General features: G+C 37.2%; 1 protein-coding gene across 3 annotated transcripts in view; it reads right to left on the bottom strand.

The window, feature by feature from the left end:
• Positions 1-22,401, bottom strand: part of JMJD1C (jumonji domain containing 1C) — a 162,222-nt gene that overhangs the window by 61,269 nt on the left and 78,552 nt on the right. For 2 of the 3 annotated variants that reach the window (XR_013975551.1, XM_080938161.1), the window contains exon 1: positions 8,644-8,659. The gene's annotated coding sequence lies outside the window, so the exon portion shown is untranslated. Of the gene's footprint in view, positions 1-8,643; positions 8,758-22,401 lie in introns of those variants that run through there. The other variant, XM_080938162.1, reaches the window with a different exon arrangement.

Here is a 22,401-nt window from a genome sequence, read left to right on the forward strand (position 1 = left end):
TTACCCTAGCCAACTGTCTGACTATTTTTAGTAAACCAGTTCTGCTAGGTAACAATTCCCTTAGGATATCCTGAAATCTCAGACAGTTTAAGTAATGAAAATGGTGGGAAATTACAGGTTGAAATGGGCTGGGTCCTGGCAGAGTAGGCTGCCTGCATGTGTGCAATCTGAATGAATACAGAATCACAAAGCTGCAGTTGCAGCTCAATGCAGACTCAAAGGAAGACTCTGGGCAGGCGGTGGGGCTCAGCAGGTAAGAACCCAGGCCGCTTTTGCATAAGCCCCAGATTTCATTCCCTCTGCCCACATAGAAAAACACTAGCCTCTGAAACCTCAGTCCTGAGGGATGAACTCTTCTCTGGCTTCCACATGCAGCAGGCACAAATGTAAGCAGAATACCCAGACACGTTAAAAGGTTCAAGAAATAAAGAGTCATCAGGCCAACACACTTGCCATCAAGCCTGACAACTTGAGTCAGAATTCAGGACTCTCATGGTTGAGAGATCAATTCCTCTGACCTCTACTTGAGAGACATGGCTCTCGTGGAGCCACACAATTCATAAATAACAAGCAAAGACTTTTTTCTCTTAGGAAAAACCAAGGAGGTCTCCGGTTTCCCCACCAGTCAGCCCACTGTGCTACAGCAACCCTACACCTACTTACTGAGTGCAAGGATCCAATATTCATACACACAAGGAGAAAAGTGGTGGCACCAAAAATTTCATTTCCAAACATAGTAGTTTATTATGGTCCAGAATTTCAAATACAAAGATAATTAAATTTGAAAATGTCTATACCTTGTGCTAGGAAAACCATTGAGTATTATACTATATACTCATATGCAACAGATGAAAATGAAATACACAAGGAAGCTAAATGCTCATAAATGTTTTGAAAGGATTTTTGGTTGTTTTTGTTTATGGAGACGAGGTTTCTCTGAGAAGATCAGGCGGTTCTGAAACTCAGATCTGCTTGCCTGTCTCTTGGGAGCTGGGATTAAAGACATGGGCCACCACTACACACCATGCTATCTAGGTTTGGCTAGTGTTCTTTGTTTCATTTTTAAAATTACAATTAAAAGTAAGATTGTCCTGAATAATAAGAGAAGAGTTATAGGTATCAACATCTTCATGTCAGTTTGCACTACTATAGTAAAAAAAATATTGTATTAACACAAATACAAACATGCTGATCAATGGAATCAAACTGAAAAGCCAGACATAAATCCAAACACTTATAGACATCTTAAGAAACCAAAAACGCCAGAAACATACACTGGATAAAAGATTATATTCTGTGAATTGTTGCTGGTCAAACTAGAAGGCTGCATGTAGAAGAATGCATACAAATCAATACGTATCACCCTACACAAAACTCAACTCCAAATGGCTATCAAAGACCTCACCATAAAGCCAGAGACACTGAACCTGATAGGAGAGAAAGTTTGGAACAGCCTTGAACTCCTGACATAGAAACACTGGCATAGGAACTAAAATCATTTGGGACCTCATGTAGCTGGAAAGCTTGTGTAAGCCATCATTTAGACAAAGTGGAAGCCTACAGAATAGAAGATTTTTTTTATTAACTACACATTCAACAGAAGGTTAATATCCAAACTATAAAGAATTAAAAAAAAAAAAAAAAACGAGTATCAAAACAAATAGCAAGGTGATGGAGCTTTTCATTCAGGTTTATATATTCAACTCTCAATCCACAACAAGACTGCATCAAATAGACAAAGATACAAACGTCCCTTCTACATGAGATATTAGACCTATAAAATTCTTCATGTTCATAGCTTTTTAACACCAATCAATCTCACCTGGGTCTAACTGGTCCTTGGGAACCTCCACGTTGCCACGACCTCCAGCCTCCTCTCAGACTTCTTAGACCTCTCCCTCTACCCCTCCCTTGCCCTGCCCAGTCACTGGCTTTCCTTTATTTTACTAATTAAAATAGGAAGGTTCAGATGAAGTGGCCACTAGACTGGGCAGCCCTTCTAGGGGAAGTGGAATTAACATTAAACAAAATATAAACAGCTTCAGGACAATCTACACAGAACAGTCAAGGCTACATTAAAAAAGTGTCTTGAAAAACAAACAAATAAAACAAAACAACCCAATTAAAACTGTGGTACAGAAACATCTCACAGACTGTATGAAGTCCAAGAAATAAAGAAAACAAAAAATATACATATATTCACAAAACAAGAAGACTTTGACTATTTCCACGTTGCGTTTTGTTTTGCATGTACTTTACGCTTATTGCAACTAGTACGTTTTCAATGCATACTGTCAAGCCCTTGAAAAAAATCAAGTACTGACTAAAAAACATATTCACATGGTTTTATGTAAAATTTATTTTAATGTCTGAAAAAACAGTACTGACAAAAATGTATAATTTTAAGCAAAAAATGTTTAAAATCTTTACATTTATCTTTGTTTTGCAAAATAAAGTCGTTTAAAAAAAACTGTGGTACAGATCTTAACAGAATTCTCAAAAGAGGAAATTTAAATGACTGAAAAACACTTTTTCAAAAGGTTCAACACCTTTACTCATCAAAGAAATGCAAATCAAAATTACTCTGAGATTCCATTTTACACCTGTCAGAATGGCTAAAATCAATAACACAAGTGTCAGCTCATGCTGGCAAGAATATGAAGAAAGAGGAACACTCATTCATCGCCACTGAGACAGGAAACCTGTATAGTCACTATGGAAATCAGTACAGAGATTCCTCAGGAAGACTGGATCAATCTACCACAAGAAGCAGCTCTAACACTCTTGGGCATGTACCCAAAGGATGCTTCATCTACCACAGAGACACTTGTTCAAGCATGTTCACTTCTTCCTGGTTCACAATAGCCACTGAAAACAAACTAGATGTCTTTCAACAGAAGAATGAAAGAAAAAGTGGTAATGTAATGGAGTATTATTTAGCTGTTAAAACAATTAAATCTGCAGACAAATAAATGGAACTGGGGGGGGGGGGGGCATCCTGAGTGAGAAAATCCAGGCCCAGAAAGACAAATATAGTATGTATTTGCCTATATGTCGTTATAAGCTGTTAAATCAATAATAAACAAGCTACAATTATTGAACCACAAAGATTAAATATAGAGTAAGAGACTAAGGGGGACAAATAGATCTCCGTGGGAAAGGGAAATAAGATAGTTGTGGCTGGAAGGGGAAAGTACAATCTGTAACAGGAAGATCAAGTAGTAAGAGAGAAGGAAGAGGGGAAGACATCTAAAATTAAGAGCCATTTGAGGGATAGTATAAAGCTCATAACAGCAGAAACTTCCTGAAATATATACATATATGAAGGGACTGTAAATGAAATAGCCAAATTAAAAAAAATGAAGGAACGAGAGCAACATCTGGCTAGCTTTTGTTACCAAATAAAACTTCTAGTACTGAGCCTGGTTTACATCCTGGTGACTTTTTGGTCAAAGTGGTCCTATGGGAATCCCAACCAACCCAGGCTTGTTGTAAACTATGGGTTGTTCTCCATAGTTTACTTATAGAAGACCCTCCCTACTGAAGACAACACCTGCACAACTCATCACACATGTAGACGGTGCTGATGCCTACATGAGCCTTTGCTCCTATACTCTAGGTCTCTGGCACAGGAAGGTGCACGCTACCAAAAGAAAAAGAAAGAAAAACATTAAACATTAAATTAAAAACATGAAACTTGGGAGGTTCAGGCAGGAAGATTTCTTGAGTTTGAGGCCAGCCTGGTCTACAGAGTACTTTCCTGGACATGCAGGGCTAAACAGACAAATTTTGTCTCCAAAAATGAAAGGAGAAAGGGGAAAAAAAAAAAAAACCAGCCACAAACTCTTTGATCTACAGTGGTGTCCTGCCTGCAAGACAGGCCATGGCAATGGCAATGCAGAGCTGCAGTAGCATCCAATGTCTCATTCCCCTTAAGGCCCACTCCAGGAAATGGAACCCAAAGCCAGCACTGATTGTGACTCTGATCGTGTGACCAAAACCCAGAGACTAGATAGCCCAGGGATCTAGAGCAAAACCACACAGCATTGTCCACACATCAAAAATAAAATGACTGCTAATGACATTCTGCTATACTATATATATCAGCCATTAGAGATGCTTCCTCCTGCAGCAGATTGGAAGCAATACAGAGATCCACAGCCAGATACTAGGCAAATGGTAAGATACTGTGGAACATTCTGGAACACTAAAAGCAGTGTCTCCATCAAGTCCCTCCCCCCCAGGGATCAGGGAACAACATTGTAAGATGAGACAAATAAAATAATTTTATTTTAGTATTATTCCTTAGAAACGTGTTTGTTTTCTAATGAGACAGAAAAGGGGAAGATCCAGATGGGAATAGGGAGAAGAGACTGTAATTGAGATATAGTGGGGGGGGGGGGGGGGCGCGGCGCTGGGGGTCTATTTTAAATTAAACAAAAAAAGCAGAGGATTAGAATCCCTGAAAAATGCTGGACTATCAAAGCAGACCAAACCATAGAACTGATCAGTAATACACAATTTTCAAGCAAGAACTAATCTCTTCTATGTCCTGTATGAAGCAACCAAACTGCAGGTGTGTGCACGGCTGGTTGCCAATAGTTGACAAGCCGATTTCAAAAGCATGTTAAAAGTTGAATGTTCTGTCCTTACCATTTAAACTCTGATCAAAAAAAAGTACAATCAAACTTAACAGAAACAAGTAAACTTTTGTAATCACATTCTCAAGTGGAGGAAAAACAACTATAATACAACCAAAAAGTTTCAAATACAGAAGCAATTACACCCCCATCCCCACCCCCTGAAAAAAAAATCAGGAATGGCTGAGCTCCTTATTTCTTTCCCTGCGCCCTTCCCCCCACTTATACTTCAGCTAGGCACCTTCAGGAAAACTAAGTGGAAGAAGCAACTCCTTTGTGAGCACAGGAAAAGAAAAACAAAATAAAATTAACAATGCCAAAAATGTTTGCTGCTAAAGTGATCTCTAATTAAAATGCATTTAGCTGTACTGTCTCTGAAGTATGGTTCAAATTTTCTCCCCAGTCAATGTTCTTTTCAAAATACTATAAACACCCAATTTCATGTCACCTAAAAACTAACCAGAGTAAATAATTTAATATACGCAAGCTGATATCTGATATACTGAAATGAGTTCCTGAAAAGTGTAGAATTTAAAGCAATGACCTAAAGTGAACACTTACTAATTCTTGAGTCGACTTCTGAGTTAATTTCCTTACATTGCATCCATGTGCTCACTGTGTGTGTGTGTGTGTGTGTGTGTGTGTGTGTGTTTTGGATGATTTGGGGGCTGGAAAGATTGCACAGTGGTTAAGAATACTATTTGCTCTTACAGAAGACAGGGAGGGGTTTGATTGCCAGCACTCACAAAGAACCTCATAACCCTCAGTAATTCCAGTTCCAGCCATCTTCTGGCCTCAACAGGCACTGCATGCACAATGGTACAAAGACACACCTGCAAGCAAAACACCTACCACACTTGTAAAAACTAGAATAAAAAGAGGAGAAGGCACGCCTGTACAACTGTTAAAGCAGACTAAATGAACCCACTATTACAGAGCACAGTTCTGAGAACTCAAGAATTAGGGTGAGGGGTATCAGATTTGGAATTTTTTAATATGAAATTTCAATCTCATTGTTATAAACTAACTTATATGCAAAATAAACCCCCCCAAATAAAAAACAAAACCCAAACCCAAAACCATTAACAAAAACAAAAACAAAAACAAAAACAAAAAAAAAAAAAAAAAAAAAAAAAAACCCCACGCATTGTTAGAGAAGAGGTAAGTACTTTCTTTACCTAAGTTATTATTAAAGGATAATTGGAACTTCATGAAATTTAATGTCAGAAAACTATGTGACATAAGTTGCAAGCTAGTTAGCCATTTAAATTCCTTAGTCTTATGGAATTAAAAGATGTTAAGAAAGTAAATAAAAGATGCATGTGTAAGATGCCAAAACTGCTTGGATAATGGATTAGAAAAGAGAATTCTAGAATAAAGTAAGTCTCTCTTATCAAGAAGAAAAAGGAACCAGTATTTTTTTCTTCTCCAAGTGTGTCTATATTTTATATTTGGATAATTATGGAGAAGGAGGCTAGGCCATGTTACACCTCTGTCAGTGTCTATTCAGCATGTTAAAAATGTGCATAAGCCACACCTATAAACTGGAGAAAAGCATGTTGATATTTTTAACAAGATTTTTTAAAAACACAAAAACTTATTGTAATAAGGTGAGGTTGCTACAACCCATAACAACAGCACCGGGGAGGGTAAAACATGAGGTTCATAGGTCGTCGGACAGTCTGGGTCATAGGGTTAATTCTTAACTCTACCTTGAAAGAAAGGGAAGAGAGAGGGAAACACTTATAAATAACAACTTTCTTATAAAACTAACAAGTTCTACTCTTAGGCTGACACATTTTTTGGGAAAACGTTAATTATTAAATGTCAAAGGGACAACTTCAGAGAATCACTTCAGTTCTCAGAGATACAGAATTTGTTTGATCCAAATGTCTGTTTACATGTATCTATTAAGAAAACGGTAGGGGGCTGGAGACACAGCTCAGTGGCTCACCGACTGCTCTCCCAGAGGTCCTGAGTTCAGTTCCCAGCAAGCACATGGTGGCTCACAACCATCTGTAATGAGATCTGGTGCCCTCTTCTGGTATGTCTGAAGACAACAATAGTGTGCTCACACGAAATAAGTAATAAATCTTTTTTAAAAAGCCTAGGTCACTTTTGAACAAGATCAAACAATTCAACACAGTTTGGCTCCTGTGCTTTTGTTATTAGAAAAAAAATCAAATGATCAGAATCTGAAAAAAGTTTTTAAATGTTGGGTGGGTGGGGGCACACAACCTACCAGTGTTCTTAACAAGCAGGTAGGCCACCAAGACTTAACTTTGAAAAGTAGTATGTACAGAACACTTCAGACCCAAGTGAAATATCCATGGTACAAATAGTGCAAGCCGAGGAGAAAGTCACTATGCATTGGAGACAGCCTTTACCTCACCTAAACGCACACTGAGGTGACTTTTAGAGATGGGGAAATGATACTATGGCCTATAGTACATAGACAGCACTCACAAAAGCAGATTAAAACCCAGGGAGAAAGTTCTGACACCTCTATTACCAAATTGGAGTTTGCTGTGAGTTCTAGTCAGAAGTGTAAGCCAAGAATAAAAGCTAATAGTACCAAAAAGTAAGACAAAAAAAAAAAAAAAAAAATTACACTGTGCAAAAAAGAAAAATAACAGTAAAAGACAAATGTAAGTCTTTGTAAGATTCAAAATAGGAAACAATTTCTATCCCAACTCCCGCGCAACTCATTGCTCATTACCTCAGTCCCCTTTGTCCTTCCCACGGAAACAATTAACTTTCCACTCTTTATAAGGAAAAGAAGCCAACATATTTTATCATTTTCTGTTTAACCAAGTTAGTTATAACAGTACTTAAAACATTTAACTAGAAAAATATCTGCAACAAATGAGTTTATATACATTTAAAATACTGAAGTTAAAGTCCAATTATAAAAATTTAAAAATTGCCATAAGCTAGAAGATTAAGAAAATGGATTATTATTGTCCTTTACTTGTACTAAAAGACAAAGGACTTAATTTTACTTATCATGGCTATATATTCCACATGCAGGGAACCAGTCAACGCCAGAAGAGGGCGTCAGCTCCCCTAGAGGTACATGTGACCTGCCTCCTGTTGGTGCTAGGGCCTCCAGTCCTCTGCAAGAGCCCCTATCTCCTGTCCTCACAAACACACTTTCTGCTTTCTCAGACAGTTTTCCTGTGTTGCCCAGGTTGGCCCTGAATGAGATCCTCCTACTTCACAGCCTCCTACGTCCTAGGATTATAGGTACAAATCACCACAAATAGTTTAATAGTTGTGATGATTCTTTACATAATTTAAATCTAATTGTCTACTGGGAAAAAAAATAGTTCCTCGGGCTGGAGAGATGGCTCAGCAGTTAGGAACACCAACTGCTCCTCCAGAGGTCCTGAGTTCAAATCCCAGCAACCACATGGTGGCTCACAACCATCTGTAATGGGATCTGATTCCCTCTTCGGGTGTGTCTGAAGATAACAACAGTGTACTCATATAAATATATTAATAAATAAATCTTTAAAAAAAAGTTCCTCCTAAAATGTATTTCCTTAAGCTATTAAATTATTTAGCTATAATAACAACTTAAAATCTACTTTAAAAAATGAAAATTGGAAAAGCAAGACTATCCTGCTCAGAACCTTGGGTTTGATTCGAAATCATGCAAGTGTATATGGCAAAACAAAAAGAAACCCTCAATGTATTTATAGATCGGTCCAGCCTCTTTACCTTAGAGAACCAGAGATGAACAAAGTAATACTGGCATCTAGACAGTTCTCTTCTAACATGCATGTCAAAGGCTGCTGTGTTCCCTCCTGTAATCCTAGCAACAGCTAAAATGTTCCCAGTTTACAACAAAGTCTCAGCACAAATTTATTGCTAAGTAATGTTATAATCAAAATATACTGAATGCCCTTGCTTCCTCATATACCGAAGGTGTTAATAAAGCAACGTTTAAGAATGCCTGATTTGAATGAAGTTAATAAACAAGCAGTGCATAGCTTCTTACCTGGTATGGCTGAAAGGCACTATCTTCTGTTAAAAAATCCAGCTGCTTATCTATAAGGAATTCTACTGCAGTGATAGAACTAGGTGTACTATCTTCAACCAATGGTTTGAACGTCTGTCAAAAAAGAGAAAAATTCTAATGGTTATTTTCTGGTTATATCCTCAAAGTGTTGTACAAAGGGAGACATAGCAATATAATGGTTAAATATTGTTGTCGTGATGGCATAAACTAATGAATTTTATTCAAACCATAGAATATTTTATTCATTAAAAATAACTAAATACAACTATAACTAATAAGCTAAAAACTATACTGTATTAGGCTACAGACTATTTTTGAAAAGGAACTATCAAGCATACATGTGTCTGTTTCTGCTTAACCCTGGGGGGAAAATGAAGTAAGACACATTTACCCCTTTTTTCCTCTTAACTAGAAGTTAGTCTAATTTTAATACTTAGATTTTAACTGAACAGCAAGCATCTGACCTAACTAACCCCACCCTGGTCTTGCTCCAAGAACAAATACAGATGCAGTCACTTCAAGGGAGCAGAGATGGGTGAGAAAGCCCAGGCTCCCCAGCAGTACTCCCTGTCTCTAGCATGGTTAACAAGCAAGTCTGAGATCACACTGCAGGCAAGGAGGTGGGATCCTGAGAGGAAGGAAGTAACAGCACCCTGTTTGTTTTCTCAAAAGACTGTCACCACATTCTCATTCTTAGTCAGATTCAGTAAGAATTAATGTATTCCTCTCTATCTCCTACTGTCTGTTCTAAAAGCTTTGAAATGAGAAGAAACTTCTACCATCTTAAAAATTGTGGCTTTCCTACGAAAAAAATCAAAATCTGAAAAATCCAATTAAACAAGTAGGCTTCTAAACTGTACATTATGTCTACCAAAAGAAAATTTCCTCATGACAAGCTACTTGAGTATTATCTGTACACAAAACAAAGCTGTTGACCAAGACAGTAAATATCTCCAGGATTCCTAGAGCTGCTGGCGTACCTGTTTACTTTCTTACAGTTATTAATTATGTCAAAATACAAAATACTCTGGTTAAAAAAAAGTCAAGAGTTTTAGTTTGAAGGGGTTCTCAAAGAGCTATTTTTCTACATTAATGAAATTCCTAACGACTTAAGTGGATTCATTAGAATCTATATTTTAAACATATTTCACTTCTACTCAATTAATATTACAATAAATTCCTGAGCAAATAACATTTTCCTTATTTGAAAAGATACTGAAAAATTTCAGTATGTATCTCTAGAACCACCTCCCAAGAACAAACAAAGCCTTGCATTTATTTTTAACATTTATGATAACTGAACCTAGTTATAATAACTTCCTACTATGTCCCAGCCTGGCCTTTTAAGTAGTAGATGTTTAAAATACTTTGTGTGAGAAATTAATTTTCAAAATAGAAAATTCCCACACTAACTGGATATTTATCATTGCCTGCTACCAATATTTTATATTTCTCAGGCCTAGATTCCTAACATTTCATACAATTATATCATTATTTATAAGAGAATTTATTCACTTTTAAGAGTCCATGCTATCTGATTACATGAAATGTTAACGTGACAGCTATTAAGTTAGCTTGTTTCTACAGTGAAAAATGTTCATGTTATACTTCTGTTTGTTTAGCATTGGTAATGAGCAAGCACTGGCTCCTTCTCAAGAGGACTTTCAATCTTTGGACATTATCAGCTTCTTTTCCAAACACTTCAGGCCAAAGCACCAAGGATAACAACAACAACAAAGACTAAAGACAATTCAATTTAGCAGGACTTGACACTAATAAAATTAGTCCTAAGTACCTTTTTCTTACGCAAATAATACAGGTGTTTTGCATTTCCTAAGACCCAGTCATTTTATAATATCAAAAACATTCCTGTGAAGATCTTCTCTAGAGGCTTTTTTGCAAGAAGAGCCAGCTTTAGGGGTAGAAATCAGCAAGTTAACCTAATTTAAATTACTTTCGGTTAACTTAGAAATGGGCTTAATTTCTAGATAACATAATTCCTCAAAATTGAAGGTATTTAATTGACAGTCCTTGGTAAAATCTAGCTAGTAAATGTGTGTGACAAACAGAAAGGCTGATTTACAAAAGAAACTATGTACAGCTACATTTAAACCTCACATAACAACCTCAACAACCAGAGACCCTTTTTAGTGCCTGTTAAAAAAACATTAAGATATATTAAATACAAATCTTAAAAAAACAGTTAAACTATGATTTCTTAAAGTGGCAAATCAACTATGTAACCATAGTAAATTTTTGTACTTAACACACTTCAAAAATTAAACAGGTTCATATTAAACTGGAAACAAATGGATTTTGTATCTTTAATAGGGAATCCATAGTAAAAGTTTTTCTGCTGCTGGTGCAGTGGAATGTAAGTAGAACTCATGCATAACTAATTCAAGACTCTAAAGACATTCTATGAGGAACTTCCTCGGCCTAAGGGGAAGCAAGCCCAGTAGAATATGGCCCTAATCACAAAGGACTAGAATCTTTGAAAACCCAAGTGAAAGACACTAACTTAAAACTGAAACTTTAGTGAAACAAAACACTTTTTCCATTTTAGGGGATTCAGAGTTCTGTTAAGGTCATCTGTTGGTGTTAACCAAACTTTAAAAATAGCCTAAAGCCAAAATTGATCCCACTGAGAGCCTATATTTCCAGCCGGGCCTACCACGCTATAGGAAGAATTCTCCATGCCGCGCCACATTCCATTCACATGAGGAAGAGGACAGCAGATGAGCCCTCCCCGAAAAATAAATAAATCAACTACAGTTCTCAAATACAACTCAGCTGCTCAGACAAAACACGTTAAAGCTCACCATTTAGTACTTAGCAGGAAATTCATGGGGTTTATGTCTACCGCCAGAGTTTCTAACAATCTCCGGTTAACATTTAACAATTCCCTTTTCAGATTAAAGAAAAAGATTAAGCTTGTTAAGTACAAGAATACAAGTCTAGAGCTCAACAAAGAAAAACAATGGGACTAAAACTGTCTAGGCCACATTTTGTAAGTCAAGGTTTAGCCTAAAAAAAATAGAAAAAAGACTGGAGCTACTTGAAAGAACAAAGTCCAAATTCCCACCCAAGCAGGTCTATTGAAAACATGATACTGCTAGAAAACAAGTTGGGGGTGGGGAAGGGAATATATACCAGCACACACACACACAAGAAACACAAAAACTCTCACAAAACAAATACTTCTAGTTCCCTTAAAACACTGTCTTAATTTAAAACACATCTGCCCAAACACTCAAAACAATTAAGCTCTAGTTTTAAATTAATTTTTTAGTGTTCTAAATTATCGTCAACACAGTAAACCTCTTTCTAAACAGTTTTAAAATTCTAAAACTAAGACAACGCTGAGACTAGAACTATAAAAGGCAATGACCTCAATTCCTAAGGCTAAGAAGCAAAACCAAATGTAATAAAGACAAAAGAAAAAGGAAACAGAAAAATACGAACCTTACTTAGCTCTTGAGAATTTTAAAGTATCTTTAAATCTCAGCAATCCAAGCCAAGGCTTTAAAGGTCAGTAAATATAGCTGACATTTCATTTTGTTCGTGAGCAGTATTTTTTTAATCGAGCATAAATACTTCTTTAGTCTTCAAAAACAATCACAGGCAAATGGCTTTCAAACCAAGCATTTCTGAGCTCACTTGCAGCGCCGTCATTGTATAGGAAGAAAAGCCAAGGCCACAAAACGAAGCAGAGGCTGTAACCTAACAAGCCTGTGAGCAGCAAATGACGATTTTCTGTCTGCCCGGCTCAGCCCTGGCAGTGATGAGGATTACAACTTGCTCTTTGTCATCAGCACTGTGGTGTTAACGACGAAGAAATCCTGCAGCTGAAGCACTACCGCATCCTTCGATCTGGGTCAGGATAATTTCTCCCGAGGTCGCTTACATAACCAGCAAGATACTCCAAATAAAGAGAACAGCCATCCATTAGCTAGAGGAAGCTTTCCCACTGTACTGTCTGCATGGAAACACACAGCAGTTGCTTCCAGCAGCGCAGACACCCAAATGAGAACGAGTACTTGGCTTGGGCACTGGAGAGAAGGGAAGAGGCGGTGCTCTGTAAACTGTAACTAATCCCCGTCACAGGTGCTGATGGAGTCACTTCCAGCACGAGTCACATTACTGGTGATTACTCATTTGGCTGCGGCCATAGAGACTGGCTCATAATTTTAACAACAGACAAAGACAGACTAGTGGCGAGACGAAGAGCTCAAGTTTACCGTCGCCTTCGAAAAGCAAATACAAAGTTTTTGCTTTCCAGAATTAATAAAAAAAAAAGTAAAAAAAAAAAAAAAACCTAAAAAAAATTTTTGTAACTATCAAGTTGGCAAAAATAAAGAGTTTTGTTATACAACTTTAAAAACTGTGGTTTGGGCTTTTAAAAATTATTTTGATCTGTAATATTATACAGACTGGACAAACTATGTTTAGAAATACACACATACACATGTACTAGTGCAGAACAATGAAAGAAAGAGGCCATGAATTTGAAACAGAGCTGGAAGGTTTAGAAGAGGAATGAAACATAAGAGTGTTTGAAAGAAGGAATTGGAAAGGAGAAATGCTGGAACTGTAATATCAGAAGTAACAAGAAAAGCTTATTTTGACCTACAATGATTTTTTTAACCCTCTGAGAAAAAGGAGTTTTACTATCTCGGAAGCTGAGTGTCAATGGTTTGTGTCTGGGTCATTCCCTGACTTGGGAAGCAGAAGTACACAGGTTCTAGATCATCCTTAGCTACCTAAGGAGAGCCTAGCCTAAAAACCCATCTCTCAAAAACAAACACTGGCTGGATAAGAGCACTGGCTGCTCTTTCAGAGGTCCTGAGTTCAATTCCCAGCCACCACATAGTGGCTCATAACTATCTGGAATGAGATCTGATGCCCTCTTCTGGTGTGTCTAAAACAGCGACAGTGTACTCATATACATACAATAAATAAATCTTAAAACAAACAAAAACCACACACCCCACGCCCAAAAAAAAAAGAAGACAGGGAAAAAAACTGAGCACTGGGTGTGGTGATGCAGTCCTGTGACAACACACAGTGGGGGATGCTGTGAGTTCAAGGCCAGCTTGAGCTACCACAACATTGTCACAAGAAAACCTATATAAATATGTGTAGAAACATAAAATAATGACATCTCAAAAGCACCCTACTCAAAAAAAGAAAGAAAGAAAAAACTGGCTCCTAACGCTAGAGTTCTGCACTGAACTGTGTGGAGTGAGTGACTACGAATGTGTGGCAATGGAGCACCTGAGGTGTGTGCTGTCTCAACAAAAGAACTGTGTGCTAAGATGTAACATAAATCCACACTGATTGTAATCCAAATGATACCTTGGTTACATTGGCTAATATTATAACTCCCAGTGTGCTGGTTTTTAATTTTTAATAAAAGGACTAAAAGGTTCATGTGTTGCTTATGTATTTCTTTCAAGACCAAGACAGTGTTTTCTCACTTTATAAATCGAGGCTTCTCAAGAACCCAAGGACCAGAGATACACAGTATGATTTGTGCTCCACACTAAACACGAGGTCACATCCACTCATTTTTGGGTATAATCAAATATTAAATCTTTGCAATATAAAATAAAATGTTAGCTTCTGACACAGAGAGACTTGAGTGTTAAGATTTACCTAAAATGTTTTCAGTCCCATTTAAAGAATCACGTGAAGAAACATACTATGAACACATGCAGTAAATACAAGGAACTTTACTGGATGTTAACTGTGAGGCTGAAAAAGTAACCCACAACCTATGCACTACTAAAACCTTATCCCTAAAGCCAAGAATGGGAATAAAGATGAAATACTAGGCATTGATTATCTAAGTATTGGAGTAAATGTGGTTTTAGTTTACAGAACATAAGTGGTGCTAAAATGCTTTATTTTACAGGCAATGGATGGTATTTAATGTTACTTTAGCATAAAGTATTATATTAATGCTGTCAAGTGAAGATTAAATCACACTATACAATCCTAATAACTCATTCCTATGACACTGAAAACACATGGAACGGGAAAAAACAGGCCACATATGTTACAAAGAACTAGAACTGGACATTTATGGCAATCTCTAACTCCTGAACAAAACAGAGACAAATGCTCATATTGCTAAGTACACTCTGCACTACATTGCTAAAATGTAAAGTATAAATTAATGTAAGTCTATTATTTCACAGGACTAATCTTGTAATAGTACACTATATACAAGTTTAATTATATATGTAACAGACTTTTAAAATGCCGCTCAAGTACTATCAGACACCAACAGAAGCAACAGCACAAAGAACCACAGAGTTTACCCAACTGCCAGTAGCCATCACTGTTTCCCTAAGATAAAAATCAAAACAACTAACACCATTGCTGAGGAACCAACTATCATCTTAAACATAATTCAGACTATATTTAGGTGGAAAAAAAGTCAAAAGGCATCTCTAGTGAACTTAGCTAGACAACTCTTGATGCAGAACAAAGATTCAGAAATACATGCAAAGAGCTGGTGACAAGAAACCGGGTGCCTTTAAATGTTTAGCTGGGATTTAAAATATTTGAAAATATATTAATGTTTGCTCTTGTAATCTGACAAATTTCTAACACACACAAAAACAGCAAACTGATGACCCAGAAAGTTGCCATGTTTAACAGAGGCTTAATTAACCAAATCTCCTTGATTCTCTTAGTCTTTAAAATTTATCAGGAATAGAAAACTCCAATCAAACACAGATGAAGGGCTGATCAATCCCCACCCTGACCTCTGATGTAGGATACGAGGCCTTTTCTAGCGGCTACACCAGGCCAGAGGAAGAGGAAGCTACTCCAGTGGGCCAGAAATACACTTCGGGCTTCCTTCCTTTTTAGCTGGTTTCCAGGTTACAAGCTGAATAAATCAACAAAGCTGAGAACTTAAACAGCATCAGGAGCTAAAAGGAAGACAACCCTGTCTGGCATTCCAAAGAAAATTTGTTCTTTTCAATAGTATAAGAAGACTGTAAATGAAATTTAGGGTTAAATGGACATTTTGTTACATTTTAGCTTGGCCTTTAAAAGTTAGCCCTACAGCTTTTCATTTTTAAAGATTTATTTATCTATTTTATGTCTGTGAGTACAGTGTCCCTCTCTTGAGACACACCAGAAGAGGGCATCAGATCCCATTGTAAATGGCTGGCTGTGAGCCACCATGTGGTTGCTGGGATTTGAACTCAGGAAGAATGAAATCCTGGTGATTTCTCCAACAATAAAGACCAGAAAAACTCCCAAGAACAATTAAAATTTTCCGTCAGGGTGATAATCAAGGGTATAATACTAGAGAATGAACTTCTTCTCTGTTCAATGTCCTAGCATTAAAGACTTTTAAATAAACAAACAAAACAAAACAAAAGTACATTAAAAGGAGGTGGAGGCACCTGGATCTGTGAGCTCAAGACCAGCCTACATAGTGAGTTCCAGATAGTCAAGCTCTGTAGTGAGACCCTTTCTCCATTAATCATTCAATCACATGAACGAATGAATAAACTAATAAATAAATATTAAATTTAAAAACTACCAAAGACATAAGTGAATAAAATGAGTGAACAATCACATCTCGAAAGAACCTCAACTAGAGATGGCCTGAGATTCTGATGACACTGGTGACTTAAATTAACTTCTCCGATTCTATGTCCTTGAGAACAGCCATGCTCTATCTAGTACCTGGGCCAATTTTGTAATTTTGCAGATATCTTGTCAAAGGTTTACACCAATGATATTTTTAAATTCTATATTATAGCTGGATTTATAAATTTAAAAAATTTTGTCCTGGAATTTTGTTTCTCTTAAGATGCTGCAGAAGCAAACCCAGTACCTCAGAGACTTTATACTGAACTGTCTCCAACCCCTCTCAGGCATGCTGAGTACTAAGACACACACTGAAACCCTAGAGTTGTTTAGGAGTTTCCTACTTCAGACTTCTCTCTTTCAGATTTATCCTTATTAGTCCTCCTGCCTCCTCACACCGCAGCTTCCCTAAATTCCTTTCTCTACACCTCTGCAGGCTGAGGCAACAATGCCACCAACCCGGGGATTCTGGAGGTGCAGAGATTTTTACATTGTAAGACAGTATGAAATAAGTATATTGTTTTCATGATTGCAGGCATGGAGTGGCAGAGAGCAAAGTATTCTGCCATCTGTTGCATTAAACTTTAACCTTTGAACTTTAAATAAAGGAATGTGAAACTAAGATACTGGAGTCCTGACTTTAACCATTTTTTAAATCAACACGTCCTGCAAAAGCAAAGTCACTGCACTATAGGCTGGATGCTATTCTACAGATATTGATGACCAGCAGTGCTAACCTGGGATGTGCACCCTTCACTGATCATCTAACAATCTTCAGGCTCACAGATGATAAGCTCAGTATGGGAGCAGATGCCTGTGAACATCTCAGCACCTGGGAGGCTTTGATAGAAGACCGTATGAGCACTAAATTTATACATACTAGATTCCAGGCCAGACTGGGTACAGTGACAACCTGTCTCAATAAAACTGAACTATTCAAAAGAGAACTGGAACAAGGGTCAAACCCTAATGAACAAAGAAGAGCTTGAGGACAGGATGGCACAGCATCTTTAGCCCTAGCTCATGGGAGGCAGAGGCAGTGGGTCCATAAGAGTTAGAAGATAACCTGCTGTACATATCCAGTTCCAGGCCAGCCAAAACTAGTTAGACCCTGTCTCAAAAAGAAAACCTTCCGTCCTGTATTTAAATCTCACATTTCTAGCTATCTGAGAACAGGGTCAGAGAATCTTTATTTCCAGAAACTCATGTGAAAGCATTTTATACCATCTGACAATAGGAAGCCAATGTACATACGTGAAGGAGACAGAAGAGAGAAGATAAAAATTTTAAATCACTAATAAGCAAAGGCAGAGTGCATTGGAAAGCAGAGGTAAGGTACATCTTTTGAGTTTAAAGAGTTATTTACTTATTTTATGTATGTGAGTACACTTTTCCTGTCTTAGAGATACCAAAAGAAGGCATCAGATCCTATTACAGATGGTTGTGAGCCACCATGTGGTGGCTGGGAATTGAACTCAGGACCTCTGGAAGAACAGTCAGTCAGTTTTCTTAACATCTGAGCCATCTCTCCAGCATATCTTTTGAGTTTAAAGTCAGCCTGGTCTACATAGTGACTTCTAGGCCATCCAGGGCTACACTGAAAGACCCCATCTCAAAAAGCAAAGAAAAAAAGAATCTAGATACTTTTCATGCAGATAGAGAATCATTTATAAAATATTTTTAAGATGCTAATATTGTTTTCTCAAATTACTTAATGCTTTAAGAGAACAAATAACACAATTACATCATACTTTCAAAAGCCCTGCTACTACAAATGAGCAGAAATGTTGCTGCATGTTCATACATTATTCACGAAATAGTAAAATCCTACTTTAAAATTTATTATGGTAAAGACGGGCTGTTTTAATAACTAAACTACATGGAAAGCTTATACGATGGGACCTCCATGATTAGGGGATCTTTTATCTCTTAATGATGAAAAAAACAATTCTAATTAGTGGGGATAAGAAGTACTACATAATTAAAATGACACAGTCACACATGCAAAGCATGATACTAAAACTAGTAATAATGATAAAATGGGGAAAAGGGAGGCTAAACTGAAATAAATGGCCTTGAGCCAAGTGTACATCCTCCAAAAAGGACATTTGTCATTATATGACTAACATCTTTGCCCTATTCAGTTTAAAACTAGCACTGAAGTGTGTTTTCCACATTTACCCAATCACTTTTACATCCCACCAGGTTGGAATAAGGCATCAATTTATTTACTAGTTAACTTCTTTTCTACCTTGCAAAAACTTGCTTCCTGTGCATCCAACTCAGTAAGGCTTTATACTTCCTACTGCCTACCTCCTTGTGGGCAAAAATTTCTGATGTCAGCAACAATTAACAAAGCTGAATTTTTCAATTGCAAAAAAAATGGTAAAAGAATTTATGATTTTCATTTCATGCTATAACACAATATCATTTTATTTTATTTTATTGATTTTTTTTGAGAAAGGATCATTCTGTGTAGCCTGGACCATCCTGGAACTTAAGTCTATAAGCCAGGCTGGGCTTGAACTCACAGAAATTCATCTGCCAATGCCTCCCGGGTGCTGGGATTAAAAGCTTACACCATCACTGCCTGGTCATAAAACTATTTCTAATTTTAAAAAAGAAATTCATTTAAGATAACAGTGTTCACTTATCTTCAGTATTTAGATTTAATATAATAAAGTAACAAGTCACAAAATTTCAAACATATACCTTTTAAAAATTTATAATTTATGCCTATATTTTGACAATCATACAATTCCAAGTCCTGATAAAGTAGGAGAAAAGAGAACTTCTTTACATAACTAAACATTCTGACACTGAAGTGCTTATTTCAGTTACGAGCCAGAAATGATTCATGTGAAATGTCTGTCACTTCCTTTTAACACGCTGTACAATAGGAACCTGTGTTACAAGAAAGCAAAGAAAACAAATATACACGCTGAATCTTAACAGATGTTCACAAACAAAATCGTTCACTTCCTTTAAACAAAGACCATGCACACAGCAATAAGACCTTACTAACTCCTTCCTCACTCCCTTCTTCCTTAAAACAACGTCTCTTCCTAGCTCAGATGACTTGGACTTGGGACACAGACCAGGCAAGCCTCAAACTTCAGGCTCCCATGTCAGACATGAACCACCATGCCTGGCTTCCAAAGCAATTTCAGCAACTACATTTCTTTGTAGGGAAAAAAAAAATCACTAGGTTCCTAGAGGTAACTAGAAAGAAGAAAGCTAAGATTAATGATGCATACAACATTAATTTCTGTATGAATGAGAAAAATTTTCACAATTAGATACTTCATAATTATAATAAAAATTTACTCCATAGTCCTAGTTTTCTTGCAGGAGACTAGGCAAATAATTTCTTGATTCTTATAAATTTTGAGAACTTTAGTCCATTTTAACCATTTCCAAGTATCAATACTTGACTACTTGCTTTTTGAGAGTACTTTATCTCAGAGTTTCCCAACATCTTTCATTAGGGCAAACATTAACTTTATACAGTAATTTGTCATTTAAACATGAATATTACTTTAAGTTTACAAAATTTAGTATAAAAACCACAAATATCTGAGTTTCCACTGAGCATTTTACACATAGAAAGGCAGACAGACAGACAGACAGACAGACAGACAGACACACACACACACACACACACACACAAAATGGGGGGGGGGGGGTCACTTGGTATATTTGCTTACATTAGTCCCAGAAGCGTAAGAGTTAGCTCCATCTAAGTCTCTCTTTCTATTTGCCATTTGCTAAAGTTGAGGTTCAACCCATGGCTTTAAGCTTAGGGACACTTTTCCACAGTAAAGCAGAGAAGGCACATAGAAGCAGTTCCAAGTAGCACAGGAATGTCAGTCAGGTCAACTCTAAACGCTGCCTCTGCATCTCTGCTTGCTACTTCTACTTCCTTTGCCAGACACACATTTTCTTTACCGTCACAGTAAAAATTACACTGAGTTTGTTGTGTTTCATTTTATTTATCACTGCTGATAGTTGATAAGGAGCTACTCTCCTGCCAGAATTTGATGCTTAAACTATATGTTAGCTAAAGCTAAGAACATTAAAAAAGAAAGTCCTCTTGTCAAGCAGCATCGACCATACCTAAGAACTATTAATAGTTTACAATGCAAATTCCTGGGCATGCAGCAAATGTAGACAAAACGCCTCTGAGATCGAGGCAGACACGTACACTTTTAACAAATTCTTGGGCAATTCTAACATTAGCATATTTGACAACTCCAACACTTTTGAGAATTTAATAAAAACTATGGCTTTTGCCAGAAATATACAACAGTCAATATTTTGAGCCACAATTTTAGGTGAATTCCAAGATTATCTGGAGAACCTTGAAATAATGAGTTTTTCTAAGCCTTTCCACAACTTGCAGTGAGCATGTGGAGCCCAGGAATCCTTATCTTTAAAATGTTCTGTGGCTGTGTCTGAGACCTGGTTAGCTTTGCACAGTACTGCCTCAGAAGGCTCAACAGAATCTTTACCACTAACATCTCTGACCGCTTCCACGCCCCTTTAATAACAGGGTACTAATTTACTTATTTTTTTAAAAACTAGATTTTTTAACTTTTACTAGTTAGAAAGAGTTAGCCCTCATGCTGGGCAGTGGGGGGTAGAGGGGGATTCCTTTAATCCCAACATTCAGAGGCAGAGGCATGGTGGATGGATCTCTGAGTTCCAGGCCAACCTGGTCTAAAGACTTGTAAGAAGGCCAAGGTACACAGAGAAGCCCTGTCTCAAGAAATAAAAACAAACAAACAACAACAACAAATTGTCCCAAAGTGAGTACATCTCTCAGCGCAGAATTTAAGACAGTCTCTTGGCAGATATTACTCTGCTTGATTAATTACTTTCTTAGTAACCACAAAAATCTTTAAATACCTTATCAATAAGCATACATTAGGAAGCAAGCCATTTTCTCATCGTGACTCATAAAGTGGTCCTTTAACAAGTGTGAAAATCCTAAGGCAAAAGAGGAGAAACCCTGATACCAGACAGAAAGATTCTTCTCAATGATCTCTCTGTCTGAAAATACCAACAAGCAGAAGCAGGTAGGCTATGGAAAAGGCAATGTTTTTTCCCCAAATTACATGGCAAGAGAAAACCTAAAGCCTAAACACAAAGATCATTTCCTCTTGAAGCTTAAAACAGATGAGGACTCAATCATCCCTGATCCCTATTTCTATGCATCTGAAGTGGAACAAAGAGGAAGTTCTTCAAGAAAAGACTTGAAGAGCCAGAAGTGTAGTTAATCATTCAAGAAAAGACTTCAAGGCTGATTTAAACTACCTGTGAAGCTGCAAAAAATGTCTCAGGTCACATGAACTATGAACCCAGAATGAGCTGGCTCAACACTGTGGTCAAAGGAGAAACAGCTCTAAAATGACAATGCTGGCATTCTCCCATATTATCAACTATAGCACATTTTTCATTTATATTAAAATACAATTAATAATAATTTTACAAATTTAAGATGTATAACATGATGACTTCACATACTATATAGTGACTATCACAACCAGGCTGCTTACCACCTTATCTGGTTACTTCTGTGTATGATAAGATAAATTTAAATACACTTCTTTTAGCAAATTTCAAACATACATGATGGATGATAGTTTGTGAGCTATGGTCACTGAACTATCAGTTGACCACTCCTAATTCCTGGTAACCCCACTCTAAGCTGTTTGCTGTTGTTGGATCTATGTGTATGCATGTGCCTGTGTGTGAATGCCATGTATGCAGGTGCCCAGAGAGGCCAGAAGAGGCACTGGAGGCTGTGAGGTGACCAGAGTAGCAGGTGCTGAGAACTGAACATAGGCCCTCGGCAAGGACAGGAGTTCATAACTGCAGACCCATCTCTCCAAGCTGTATGTTCTGTTTCTAAAGTCCACATAAGCAAAATAATAAAAGTATGTATCTTTCTCTGTAAGGTTTCTTTCATTTTACAACACTGCATCAATATATTATTTTTGTTGTGTGAAGAATCAGCCTGTGGCTTCCAGCCCATTAAGTACGCAAACTCAACTTTATCACTAAACAAAACGTCTAGTCCATGGTGGTGGTCACGGTGGGACTGTGTGTGACAAATTC

Source organism: Micromys minutus (genome assembly GCF_963924665.1).
Source record: "Micromys minutus genome assembly, chromosome: 25".
In the NCBI taxonomy this organism is placed as follows: Eukaryota; Metazoa; Chordata; class Mammalia; order Rodentia; family Muridae; genus Micromys; species Micromys minutus.